Consider the following 13,559-nt stretch of genomic DNA (forward strand, 5'->3'; position numbering starts at 1 on the left):
AAACTTTTATAAATCCAGAGTAGTCAAAACATCATGGTACTGGCACAAAGATAGACATATTGATCAATGGAATCAAAATGAGAATGCAGAGATATACCCCCAGATCTACAGCTGACTGATCTTTGAGAAGGCCCCAATGCCACTGAACTGGTACTTAGCAGTCTTTCCCACAAATGGGCTGGGAGAGTTGGATATCCATATCCAAAAAATGAAAGAGAATCCCTACCTCACACCCTACCCAAAAATTAACTCAAAGTGGATCAAAGACCTCAATGTAAAAGGCATTGCCATAAAACTCCTAGAAGATAATGTAGGAAAACATCTTCAAGACCTTGTATTAGGTGGTCACTTCCTAGACCATACAACCTAAAGCACAAGCAACAAAAGAAAAAATAAATAAATGTGAACTCTGAAAACTTAGAAGTTTCTGTACCTCAAAGGAATTTGTCAAAAAAGTGAGGAGGCAGCCAAATCAATGGGAAAAAATTTTTGGAAACCCTGTATCTGACAAAAGACTGATATCTTGCATATATGAAGAAATCCTACAACTCAATGACATTAGTAAAGACAGCCCAATTTTCAAATGAGCAAAAGATATGAAAAGACAGTTCTCTGAAGAGGAAATATAAATGGCCAAAAAAAAAAAAAAACACATGAAAAAATGTTCAGCTTCACTAGCTATTAAAGAGATGCAAATTTAAACCACGAGATACCATCTCACACCAATTAGAATGTCTGCCATCAAACAAACAGGAAACTTCAAATGCTGGAAAGGATGTGGAGAAATTGGAGCTCTTATTCATTGTTGGTGGGACAATTAGGGTAACAAAGATTAGGGTAACCAAGGAAATCAGATGCCTAGACAGCAGAAAACTACAACCTAAAGTAAGAAAAACAAAGTTATTGCCTAGTCAAAGGCACAAACTTACACTTCAACTGAGACACAAAAATTTAAAGAACTAATACTAAGTCAACACAGAAAGTTCAGGGAAGATATGCCAAAAGAGATGAAGCATACAATGAAAACACTGGGTGTACATAAGGTAGAAATCAACAGTTCAAAAAAACAACTGGCAGAAACTATGGAAATGAAAGGCACAACATAAGAGATGAAAGACACAATGGAGACATAAAACAGCAGGTCTCAAGAGGCAGAAGAAAACACCCAGGAACTGGAGAAAAATGCACCTGAAAGCTTACACACAAAAGAACGGATAAAGAAAAGAATGGAAAAATATGAGCAATATCTCCAGGAACTTAAGGAGAAAACAAAATGCAGGAATGTATGTGTCATTAGTGTCCCAGAAGAAGAGAAGGAAAAAGGGGTAGAAGCAATAATAGAGGAAATAATGAAAATTTCCCGTCTCTTATGAAAGATATACAATTACAGATCCAAGAAGCACAGCATACACCAAACAGAAAAGATCTGAATATGTCTGCACCAAGATACTTAATAATCAGATTATCTAACATCAAAGATAAAAGGAGAATCCCAAAAGCAGCAAGAGAAAAATGATCCATCATGTACAAAGAAAGCTTGATAAGACTATGTGTGGATTTCTCAATTGAAACCATGGGGGCAAGAAGGAAATGGGGTGATATATTTAAGATACTGAAAAAGAGAAACCACCAGCCAAGAATTCTATCTGGCAAAATTGTCCTTCTAATATGAGGGAGAGTTTAAAGTATTCTCTGACAAACAGATGATGACAGAGTTTTGAACAAGATACCTGCTCTACAGGAAATACTAAAGGAAGCACTGCAGAAAGAAAAGACAGGAGTGAGAGGTTTGGATGACAATTTTGGGAGATAGTAGCACAGAAATGTAAATACACTGAACAAAGATGACTGTGAGTATGGTTGAAAGAGGAAGGTTAGGAATATGTGGGACACCAGAATGAAAGACAAAAGATAAAGACTGGGACTGAATAACTCAGTGAATCCTAGGGTGCTCAATGATTGTAATAAAAGGTACAGATATGTTTTTACATGAGGTAGAACAAATGCATGTCAACATTGCAAGGTGTTAAAAATAGGGTGGGACTGGGGGAAAAATACAATCAATGCAAACTAGAGATTATAATTAACAGAAACATTGTATTATGCTTTCTTTAATATAACAAAGGCAATATACTAAAGCTAAATGTATATGAAGGGTGCAGCTTATGGGAATGTATGGGACTCCTGGCATTGGTGATGTTGTCTGACTCTTTATTCTACTTTAGTTTAATGCTACTTTTCCTTTTGTTGCTGTCTGTCATGATTTTTCTCTTTTATTTCTTTTTCTTTTGTCTCTCTACCTTCTTTGAGTCTTCCTCCTTCTTTATGGAAGAAAAAGAGATGTCATGTCAACAGTGGTGATGGTGCTGAATATGTATATACATGACTATACAGGGAATCAACAATTGTTTACTTAGGATGGAATGTATGGTGTGTGAACAAAACCATCTTAGAAAATTGAGTTGATGAAGAAACCTTGAGGGAATGTATGGTGTGTGAACAAAGCCATCTTACATAATTGGGTTGATGAAGAAATCTTGAGGGCACTGTATTGAGTAAAACAAGATGGACACATAAGGACAAATATGGCAGTTCTCACTAATGTGAACTAATTATAATATGTAAGCTCATAGACATGAAATATGTTACCAGGATATGGAACAAGGCTAAAGAATGGGATGCAGTTGCTCATTATGAGCAGAATGTTCAACTAGGGTAAACTTAAATGTTTGAAAATGGATAGAGGTGATGGTAGCACATTGTGAGAATAAATAACAGTGCTGAATTTTGTGTGAAGGTGGTAGAGGGTAAGCTCAGAGTCATGTAAGTCACCAGAAGAAAAGTTGGAGGTTAAAAGATGGGAATGTATAAAAAACAGTGAATCTTGTGGTGAACAATGTCCATGATTTACTGCACAAATATTAGAAATCCCTCTCATGAACTACAACAAATATATGACACTATAACTAGAAGGTAATAATAGAGGGCCATGTAGGAAAAAATGTATACCTATGGCAAACTATATACTTCAGTTATTAGTATCTTAATGTTATTTCATCAACAGTAACAAATGTACTATACCAAAACTTTGAATCAATAGTTGAGTGTGATGTGGTGGTTAACAGGTTGGGAGGATTGGAGTTTCCATTTTTTTTTCTTTATTTCTTTTCTGGAGTAATGAAAATGTTCTAAAAATTAAAAATAATTGTGGTGCTGAATGCACAGCTGTATGATGGTACCATGGGCAATTGATTGTACACTTTGAATCTTTGGATACTTGTATGGCATGTGAACAATCCCAATTATATATATATATATATATGAAAATAGAAGGAAGGGAACAAAGGAAATATATTTAGAATGCTTGATTAGAGGAATAAAAGATTTATTAAAGGTTAAAGTTGATGGAAAAATTATGAGGAAAGTCTATAGTAAGATCCAGAGATAATATAGACACATTACCTAATACATATTTTTATTGGATTTGGATAACATTATGCTGTAAAGGGGGAAGAAGACACATGTCAATAGGACAAATTACTCAAGCATAATAGATTTTTATTGCCAGATATCCAAATATCCTAATAATGGAACATGTGAAAAATACCATTCATTAATAAAGAATATATAAAGCAGTGTGATCTAAATTCTAATGAAATATAAATTCTAACAAAGTAATATACCCTTTTCCCCTTATTTTACATCGTTGCACTAAAATAATTTCAGGACAGAGTTTTAATGTCATTACAGAATTTTCTCACTTTCAAACAAATGAAAAAACATTTTCCTATATTCCATATGTTCTTTATTTTAGCTAGATAATTAAATAAACTGCTTACAATAAAATATTTTGTGCCATAATTAACACAAAGAAAACATAAAGCACAATTTATACTCTCTACCTTGCCTTGGCATAAATGGTGAGTTAAGGAAAACTTTAAAACTGTTAAAGAAGAATGCAAATAAAGATTAGTATGTTGCTAATAACTTTATCTTACCTGTTGATTTGGTCTAGTTATCCCATGCATACAAGCCAGTAATCTAGATAAATACAAATTTTACTAGGCTGAAGTACATTTTTTTTCCTTCACTGCCTTGGAAATCAAAGAAAATCTTATAGTGCTAGAAAATATGTGCAATCCCCAACAATGATCTAACAGAACATCATAAATAAAGCAAGACTATGTAATTTATGGGAAATGAAAACATTTTGAGGAATCAGAATCACAATGAATTCTGGAAAATTAAAAGAAAAATAAATAAAATTTTATTTATCTCATTACAAACTTTCTTATCAAAAATAGATTTATGGATAGTTTTTAATTGTATTGCTAATGAGTATAATATTGCTATGCTATATGTAGCTTGCATTATATGTATATATAATATATATAATGTTTAAAGAATGAAATGAATATGGTCTGTGTAATTTGAGCCTGTATTCCATCAACAACAAGGGAAAACATGAGCCAAAGAGAAATTGATTTCTATATATGTATATATATAGAAATTATATATATGATATATGTGTATATATATATGGATATGTATATATATATATAAATGTATAATTGATGAAATAAAAATTGGTTGGTAATATAAAAAGCATATTGGATTAAATTTTTACTCATTTTGATCATTTAATATAATTATTATATTAATTAAACTCCAAAATTCTATGTCCTCAAGATCATTTTGTCCTATTGGATAATTCAAAATATAATATAATTCTAAAAATCCTAGCACTCATAAAAAGATAAGGAGAAGTATGTGATAACAAGTCATTAATAGATAATAGACATAAAAGGTGTTAAATGTGCATCCATAATAATTTGTATTGCACTGAAATTCACAAAACATAAAAATAATCTTTATAATGTGTTCAGTTTTCTGGCATGTAGCATGTTTACAAAGTTGTGCAACCGTTGCCACTAATTCCAAAACCTTTTCAACACCCAAAAAGGAGACTCTCTACTGATAAAGATGTCATTCTTCATTCCCCTTTCCCCAGGCATCTGACAACCTGTAACCTGCTTTCTCTCTCTCCTAATTTAACTATTCTAAATATTTCATACAAATTGAATGATAAAATATATGACTTTTTCATCTGTTTTTTTCACTCAGCTATTATAATAATTTCAAATTCATCTAAGATGTGTCATACTTCATTCTTTTGTATGACTAAATAATACTGTATTGTATGGCTATTTCACACTTTATTCATCTGTTGGTTATTTGCGTTTTCCCCATCTTTGGTTTTGTGAATAGTGTTTTTATGAAGATTCACATACAAGCATTTGTTTGAGGCATTTGCTTTCAATTTTCAATTATTTGGATATATATCTAGTAGTGGGATTTCCAAGCCATAGGGTGTAATAGCCAGGTGTTTCAAGAGAAATTTTAGATATCTTAGGAGGCTAATTATAGGAGTTGTTTCTTGTGAGTATGGGTAGCTCCCAGCTGGAAACTCCAGTGAAGGTAATGTTGAATTCCACAAATAAAGTGGACTCACGGAAGTAGACTTAGAACTTCTTATTTCAGACTGCTGATATCCTCAATTCTTGCTTTAAGGTCTCCAACTGATTAGATGAGGTATCTCCTGTCATTTCTGAAGGCAATTTCCTTTTTTGCTCATAAATGTGATCAGCAGTAGATGGAATCAATTAAGTAATAATTTAAATCTATTCACGAAACACCCTCACAATACCAATCAGTCCATTTTTGCTTGCTTGGCTAAACAACTGGGCACCATAAACTAGATCAGTTAAATCACATAATCATCACAGGACACCCTCTTGACCTGAATCCTTAATGTGTAAATAAAGACATTAGTATATTATAGTCATAGTATTTCCTAACATTATTCAAGGCTCTTGCATACAACTGGAAATGCACTAACACTTTCCCCCAGAAGAGGATGCAAGTCCTTATACCCCTTAAATTAAATTAAATATTATGGTGTAAGGTTAAATATTATGGTGTAAGGTTAATACAACTTATGCAATATGAGGGAGATAAACAACTATAATATATATGTGTGTATGTTTGTGTGTGTGTGTGTGTATTCATAACAAAAAAAGGAAGAAATACCCATAAGAATTACAATATTGCCTTTTTTATGCAACAGGTCACAATGTCATGGCTCCTAATTATACCTAACTTCTGCCACTACTCATTCCATTTTCTATTTACCTTCAACAACTATGTCACTAGGACATGGTTCAGTTCATGGTGAGGTGACTCAAACCTTCATTCCTGAACCATATGGGCCATTAGTAATCCTGAGTTGTCATAGCTTTCTAATGACTTTATTCACAAGGGATGGTAAAACTAAGAGACATCCTTAGGTATTTCCTGTATCCTAGGCATTCTCTACTTCGTGTAGTATTAGATCTATTTCCTTTTGATAATTAAGATCAATCACACCAACAAGTACAGAAACATACACATTTCTCTGTTGATTCAGAGGCAAGAGGAACAAAATATTGCAATGTGAGTCTTAACTCTCAGTTGAATGGAATCATTGTTGCATCTCCTGATGGAAGTACTTCTCCTTTTGGAAATAAGATCTTCAGAACAATAGAGGTCATAGGGATAGGAAGTACATTTTTTACTAGTGGATTGCAAAGTGTAGTAGTGAGTGATGCCACTTCTGTTTCCACTTTGTGATTCCTGGAGCCCATTTTAGCCCAGTGTTGAGATCTAAGTTCAGAAATAAAGATATCTTTCAAAATATTACTGCTCATTGACAATGCAAATGGTCATCTAAGAACTCTGATGGAGATGCACAAACAGAATGATGTTGTTTTCATGTCTGCTAACACAATATCCATTCTGCTGCCTATAGATCATAGTGTCATTTTTACTTTCAAGTCATATTATTTAATAAATATATTTCACAATGATATAACTGCCATAGATAGTGACTGCTCTGAAGGATCTGGCCAAAATGAATTGAAAACTTTCTAGAAAGTATTCAACATTCTAGATGCCATGAAGAACATTTGTGATTCATAGTAGGAGATAAAAATATAATTAAAAGAATTTCAGAAAAAAGTTGATTTTAACCCTCATGGGTGACCTTGAAGTGATTAGGATTTCATTGGAGAAAGTAACTGCAGATGTGGTAGAAATAGCAAACAAACTAGAATTAGAAGCGGAACATGAAAATGTAACTGAATTCATGCAATCTTATGATAAACTTTAATGGATAAGTAATTGCTTCTTATGAATGAGCATGAAAGTGGTTTCTTTAAATAGAAACTACTGGTGAGGAGGCTGAGAACACTGTTGAAACAACAAAGTGTTAGGATATTTCATAAGCTTGGTTGACAAAGCAGCAGGGTTTGAGAGTATTTACCCCAATTTTAAAAGGAGTTCTACTGTGAATAAATTGCTATCAAATAGCATTGCATGCTACAGAGAAATCTTTCATGGAAAGAAGAATCAATCAATGAGTCAAACTTCAACATTATCTTAGTTTAAGAAATTGCAACATCTCTCCCAAACTTCAGCAGTCACCACCCTGAATAGTCATCAGCCATCAACATGAAGGAAAGTCCCACTACCAGCAAAGTAATTACGACTTCCTGAAGGCTCGGAAGGTCGTTAGCATTTTTAACAACAAAATACTTTAAATTAATGTATGCATACTGGGTTTTTTGGACATAATGCTATTACACACTTCATAAGACTAAAATATAGTGTAAATATAACTTTTATATGCACTGGGAAACCAAAAAGTTTGTGTCTCACTTTCATGTGTTATTCACTTTGTTGTGGTGGTTTGGAATGGAACCTGCAGTATCGCTGAGGTATGCCTGCATGTATATTTTTCAATATTAGCATTTGAAAAAAGTTATATCAAGAACATATTTAAATTTCCAAAAACTCAATTAAAAAAATGGACATAAAATTTGGACCTTTTAATATAAAAGGTATATTAAAGGCCAAAATTACACGAAAAAGTGCCAATTTATGATTAGTCATATGATAAATGTAAATTATAATTACAATGAAACACCACTTTACATCAATTTCAATGCCTAATTAAACAGAAAAAAGCAAACTCTCTGTAAATCAAATATTAGTGAGAATGAGGAGCTAGTGGGACTCTCATGTTTAGGGATTTAAAATGTTACAATGAATTTTGAAAGCTGAAAATTGTTTATAAAGATAGATATGAATTTACCCTGGGGCTCAGTAAGTTCACTGTTTAGTACATACCAAAAAGACTTTATTGGATATGTACACAAATATATATATATGAAAATGTTGATAATGAATATAAAAAATTAAAATGTACTTCAATAGAAGACTGTTGAGAAAAAATGAGGTAAATTTATGTAATAGAATAGTATACAGCAAATCAGAAACAACATGGATAAATATTTAAAAGAGATAGCATTTCAGTTTAGGAAATACTACAGCTGGGGCTTTATTGTTGTCATGTTGTTATGAGTTTATCATGTCAAAGGACAAGGAATATGTGCCACTCATTTAAACATGTGGACTAGGGAAGTTCTGGTTTTAATTTAAAATCCATTTTTTTGTTTTTGTTTTTGTGTGACTTTAGAAAAGTGACATAATTTTCCTGAATTTGGTTTACTCTGAAAATTATTAAACTAAAATTTATCTCATGTGTGTATTTTTCTAACATAGGGTTCACTACATATTTGTCTTTCAAATAAATTCAAAGAGAAAATGCAATGTAACAATTAGTAACATTTACTATTTCATCATGACTTTACATGTTTCCAGTTTTACTGGATTGAGCTGGCATACCATCTTTTTTCCATTGTCACTTTAGTCCTTGACTCTAAGTGAATGAGTATCTTTACATATATGTAGATCCACATGGGAATGTATAAATCATTTATGTGTTGTTTCTTTCCTTGTGTTGCCCCTTACCTTTTATCACTGGGGAAAATGTAAGGTATCCTTGATAATTAGCAGGAATGTTAAGAAAATTTGTTTAAATCTCTGATGATTTGGGGATAGTCAATGATGTACATGCTACTGCTTCAGGGAAGGGAAACCATAAATTGTTTCCACCAAAGAAAAAGTAATCAGAATTTGAGAAAAGAAAATCAACTCTTCACTAAAGGTGGGTGGTCAATTTTCTATTATCTGATGGTCAGTTGGATCATGGTAATTTCCTATGACTCCTGACTCTGACTGTAGACACTCCTCTGTTCACTGACAATAGATTAGTTTAAGTACACCACTAACTTTCCTTTTCTCTTTTGTTAACTTGGTTTACCTGGGAGCAGGATAGTGTTTCTAAAGCACTAAATCATATGAACTGAACATATTGCACAGATCTATTTGAATTGTGACCTGATAGGAATTTTGATGCTTCAAGTAAAGATGAAATTAGAAAAATTTGAAAATTTGATTATTGACCACATCTAATAAAATCAATTAAGGTTAAAATTGTCAGTTAAAATAAAGGACACAGATTTTCATTTGAGTTTCAGACAAACAACAAATATATGTAGTGTAAGTGTATCCTATGTAATATTTCATTAATAAAATATATTCTTTATTACATGTACCATGCAATATTGATAAACTAGGAATACATTTCAGATAAGCATTTGTCATGAAAACCTTGAAGGTATTCCTGTTGTTCTTGTTTGTTTTCTTTGTGTTTTTCCTACCACATAATTTACTACTGTGTCTGGGTTTCAGAATAGGCATTAAAACCTGAGTAGACTGAAAATAAATAGCAAGTTTTTTGATTTATGGAGATACAGAAAACCCCTGAACTCAAAATAATTTCTAGCTAAACCATCATGTCTAAAGTTCAAAAAATCATTCTTTTTCATACCTCTGTATGCTGGGTACTCTCATAGTTACCCTAAATGGAGGTATTAAAATGTTCATTATCATTAAGATGTTATCAGATATAGCATATTCTTTTCCATAGCAAAGAAATGAATATAATAGAAGAATACAAAACATTAAAAAGGACATACTAACTGAGATTGAAAATGAAGTAATCAATAAATAATAGAATAATTATTAGCAAAATGTTGAAGAAAAAATGTTATAATTGGTTTTGGAATATTGAACTCTGTTTTTCAATCCAGTGCATTTCCTATTGTATCATAAAATCCCAAGATAGCAGTCCCTGGCAAAAGACAACTTTAAGATTAAGTTTGCAAATAGAGGTAGGTTTATAGATTATGTATTTGGGAGGAGGATTGAAGTAGGAAGGAGAATGAGCTTCAATAGTGAAAGGCAACCTCATCTAGGAAAAGGGAATGAAGGTGGGCCACAATTTCAAGAATTGCCCAGTCTGCCAAGATCATCAATCAGGCTGGCTAAACACTAAAAATTAGCAGTTTCCTAAATTTGCTGCCACTGTCCTGAAAGTTCTAGCCAGAACAGCACTAAAAAATCATTGCTTGACAACTGCCAAATGGTGTTGACTCTAGAATGCTGTTGCTCCTATCAGTTATTGTTGTGTCAGTTACATCTGGAGATTCCATTACATTATGATTATTCTGTCTGGCATTTTATATGACTGGATATTTTAAACCCTATTTACCTGTCCAGTTGAGAAATCATGCTTGCAGAAATATAGCTTTCAGGGGAACAATAAATTTAAGAGGAGTTTAAGGGGTAACCAAGTTGATTAGGCTAAAGTTGCCTCAAAAGCTAAAGTTGTTTCAATAGAGAAGTTCCAAGTTTGATTATTTAGAAATATTGTTTATAAAACTTCATGAAATGAACATAGAAAGATTTGCCATCAAAATATGTGGAAACCACAGTGTTATTCTTTATAAATCCTTATTTTAAACTTGTAGGAATAAATTGATAGCTTGTAAAATTAGATGTACTAAATACACAAATACTTTAAATGTCTTGCAGACTCTATCAGATACACAGTATTATACAATGCAAAATAGACATAAAAATGAGTCAAATACCTTAATATTGATATAAACCACAGATTTTACCAAACATAGTCTATGTCTTGTGGGTCTGGAAGCTTATTCAAATTGTGAGATATTTAATAAAAAGTAATAACATTATAAGTGCAAATTTTGGCAAAATGTGAATATTTATTTCAAAGTTAAAATAGATAAATTTCAGATATGAAGAAACTATAATGGTCTCATTTTAAAAACCCTTAAATTAAATATTTTTAATAATTATACTACAGACAAAACTTAGCCTCTAGTTAATAGGAGTGTTTCAGAAGTCATTCAACACCAGAACAAGTACATGACATTTAATGAAATATGTCATTGATTGCAAACATATAGATACACTTACTAAACCTCATGTGAATTCTTATTAATGAATTCTTACTTAAATGAACCAAAGAAATTCCTCCAGACACTATGGTGCAACTTTACTTTGGAGAAATGTCATGAAGTAGAAGACAGAATGGAAAGAAAAGGTGGCCTTCATTGATTATGTTTATGGTCAGTATGTTCTCACAACATATAGAGAGACCAAACACCTTGTGGCCATATTGCTTAGGCCATATCCCAGGCTGTAGTTGTGCCCTAAAACTTATGTTTCATTACCTTCATGTTAATTGAGCATCTCTGATTCAGAATATCAAAAATGCCATGAGAAATCTCATTGAAATATTCAATTATATTAAAGAAAATTATGATTTCACCATGTAGATCAATAAGAGTCTAATATTTCTATTTATACACCTATTTGTTTTTGATGTTCATGGATATTGTACAAATAGTGTTGGTTCTATTTAGAGTTTGGTCAATGTATCAGTGTAAAAAGTGCTTCATATGAATCCATCAGTTTGGGGAGAATTTGTTTCAGAATTAAAAATCAGATGTGGTGATTGTTTTTTATCCACAAAGAAATGTTCACAATTTGTCTAGAGACATTACGATTAAATAATGTTACATGAAAGATAATAACAGGCATCCTATTTTTTTTTTCCTAGGTGATACTGGATTAAATGGGCCAACAGAGTTTGACAGTGCTTCCTGAATTCATTCTACTGGGAGCTACAAGTCTCCCTGAGCTGCAGGGTCCCCATTTTGAGGTCTTCCTCCTCATCTACATGGTCATAGTGGTGGGCAACCTGGGCATGATCATCCGGACCAAAGTGGATTCCCACCTCCACACACCTATTTATTTCTTTATCAGACACCTGGCTTTCATTGAGCTTGGAAATTCTACTGTCATTTGTCCCAAGATGCTGGTAAATTTTGTTGTGGAACAAAATACCATCTCTTATTATGCCTGTTCCACACAGCTGGCCTTTTTTCTTTTGTTCATTATCAGTGAAATTTTCATGATGTCAGCCATGGCCTATGACCAATATGTGACCATCTGTAACCCTCTGCTTTATAGTGTTATCATGACACAGAGGGTTTGCCATGGGCTTGTATGCATCCCTTACCTCTATAGCACCTTTCAGTCTCTGATGTTCACTTTTAAGACTTTTTACATCATTTTCTGTGGCTCTGATCTCATTATTCACTTCTATTGTAATGAAGTTTTGTTACTCATAGTGTGCTCAAATGCACAATAACTAGAAATGTTGACAATAACATTTTCAGCATTTAATTTGATTTCCTCCTTTTTGGTAGTGCTAGTGTTCTACTTTTTGATCCTGATAACCATATTTCAAATGCATTATCCTGAAGGCAGGAAAAAAGCTTTCTCCACATGTGCTTCTCATCTGACAGTGGTGGTTGTGTTCTATGGGACTCTACTATTTATGTATGTACAGCCCATATCTGCTAACTCTGCTAATTCTTTTCAAATGTCCTCTGTGTTTTACACTTTAGTTATTCCTATGCTTAACCCCTTGATCTATAGTTTAAGGAACAAAGAGGTAAAAAATGCCTTCTGCAGGGTTTTGAAGAACAAATGCAATATGTCTGTTTCATATTCATTATAGAGTATTTTCCTAATGAAATATGGTGAAGTCAAATGTACTTGAAAATATTTTTAATGTATATAATTTCAATATTTTGACTCCTAATCTAGGACTAAGTATAAGGCACAAATAGATCATTTCCCTTTTATTCATAAATTAATCACCATAAGCTAGATAGCAATTAAATATCACTTCTTCCCATGCGGCATTCGTCAGTGTTCTCCAGAGAAACAGACTGACAGGAGATTTGTATTACTGCATAAATACTATGAGATTTATTGTAAAAATTGATTCACATGGCAATGGGTCATGGAAATTCTGAATTCTGTAGGGCAGACCATAAGTTAGGAACTTCAATGGAGGTGATGTTAAAGTCCCCAGAAGAAGTGCTGGCTGAAGTATATGTAGAAATTCTTCTCTCTGACTACTGAAATCCTCAATTCTTGCTTTAAACCCACTACTAAATGGATGAGGAGACTCCTCTCATACTGGAAGCATATCCTTTGTTGCTTATAGTTGCAATCAGCAATAGGTGGAATCAACTGAATGATGATTTATATCTATTAATAACATGCCCTTTCAAAAACAGTCCAGTGCTTCAAACTTGACCAAAAAACTGTGCACAATACTTAGACCAACTAGAACATGAAAATTACCATCAAAGTCCACCCCTGTCAAGTTG

At 32.7% G+C, this 13,559-nt stretch overlaps 1 pseudogene; it reads left to right on the top strand.

The window, feature by feature from the left end:
- Positions 1-11,947: 11,947 nt before the first annotated feature.
- LOC119520784 lies at positions 11,948-12,898 on the top strand (annotated as a pseudogene).
- Positions 12,899-13,559: the final 661 nt, after the last annotated feature.

Source organism: Choloepus didactylus, chromosome 26 (genome assembly GCF_015220235.1).
Source record: "Choloepus didactylus isolate mChoDid1 chromosome 26, mChoDid1.pri, whole genome shotgun sequence".
Classification (NCBI taxonomy): domain Eukaryota; kingdom Metazoa; phylum Chordata; class Mammalia; order Pilosa; family Megalonychidae; genus Choloepus; species Choloepus didactylus.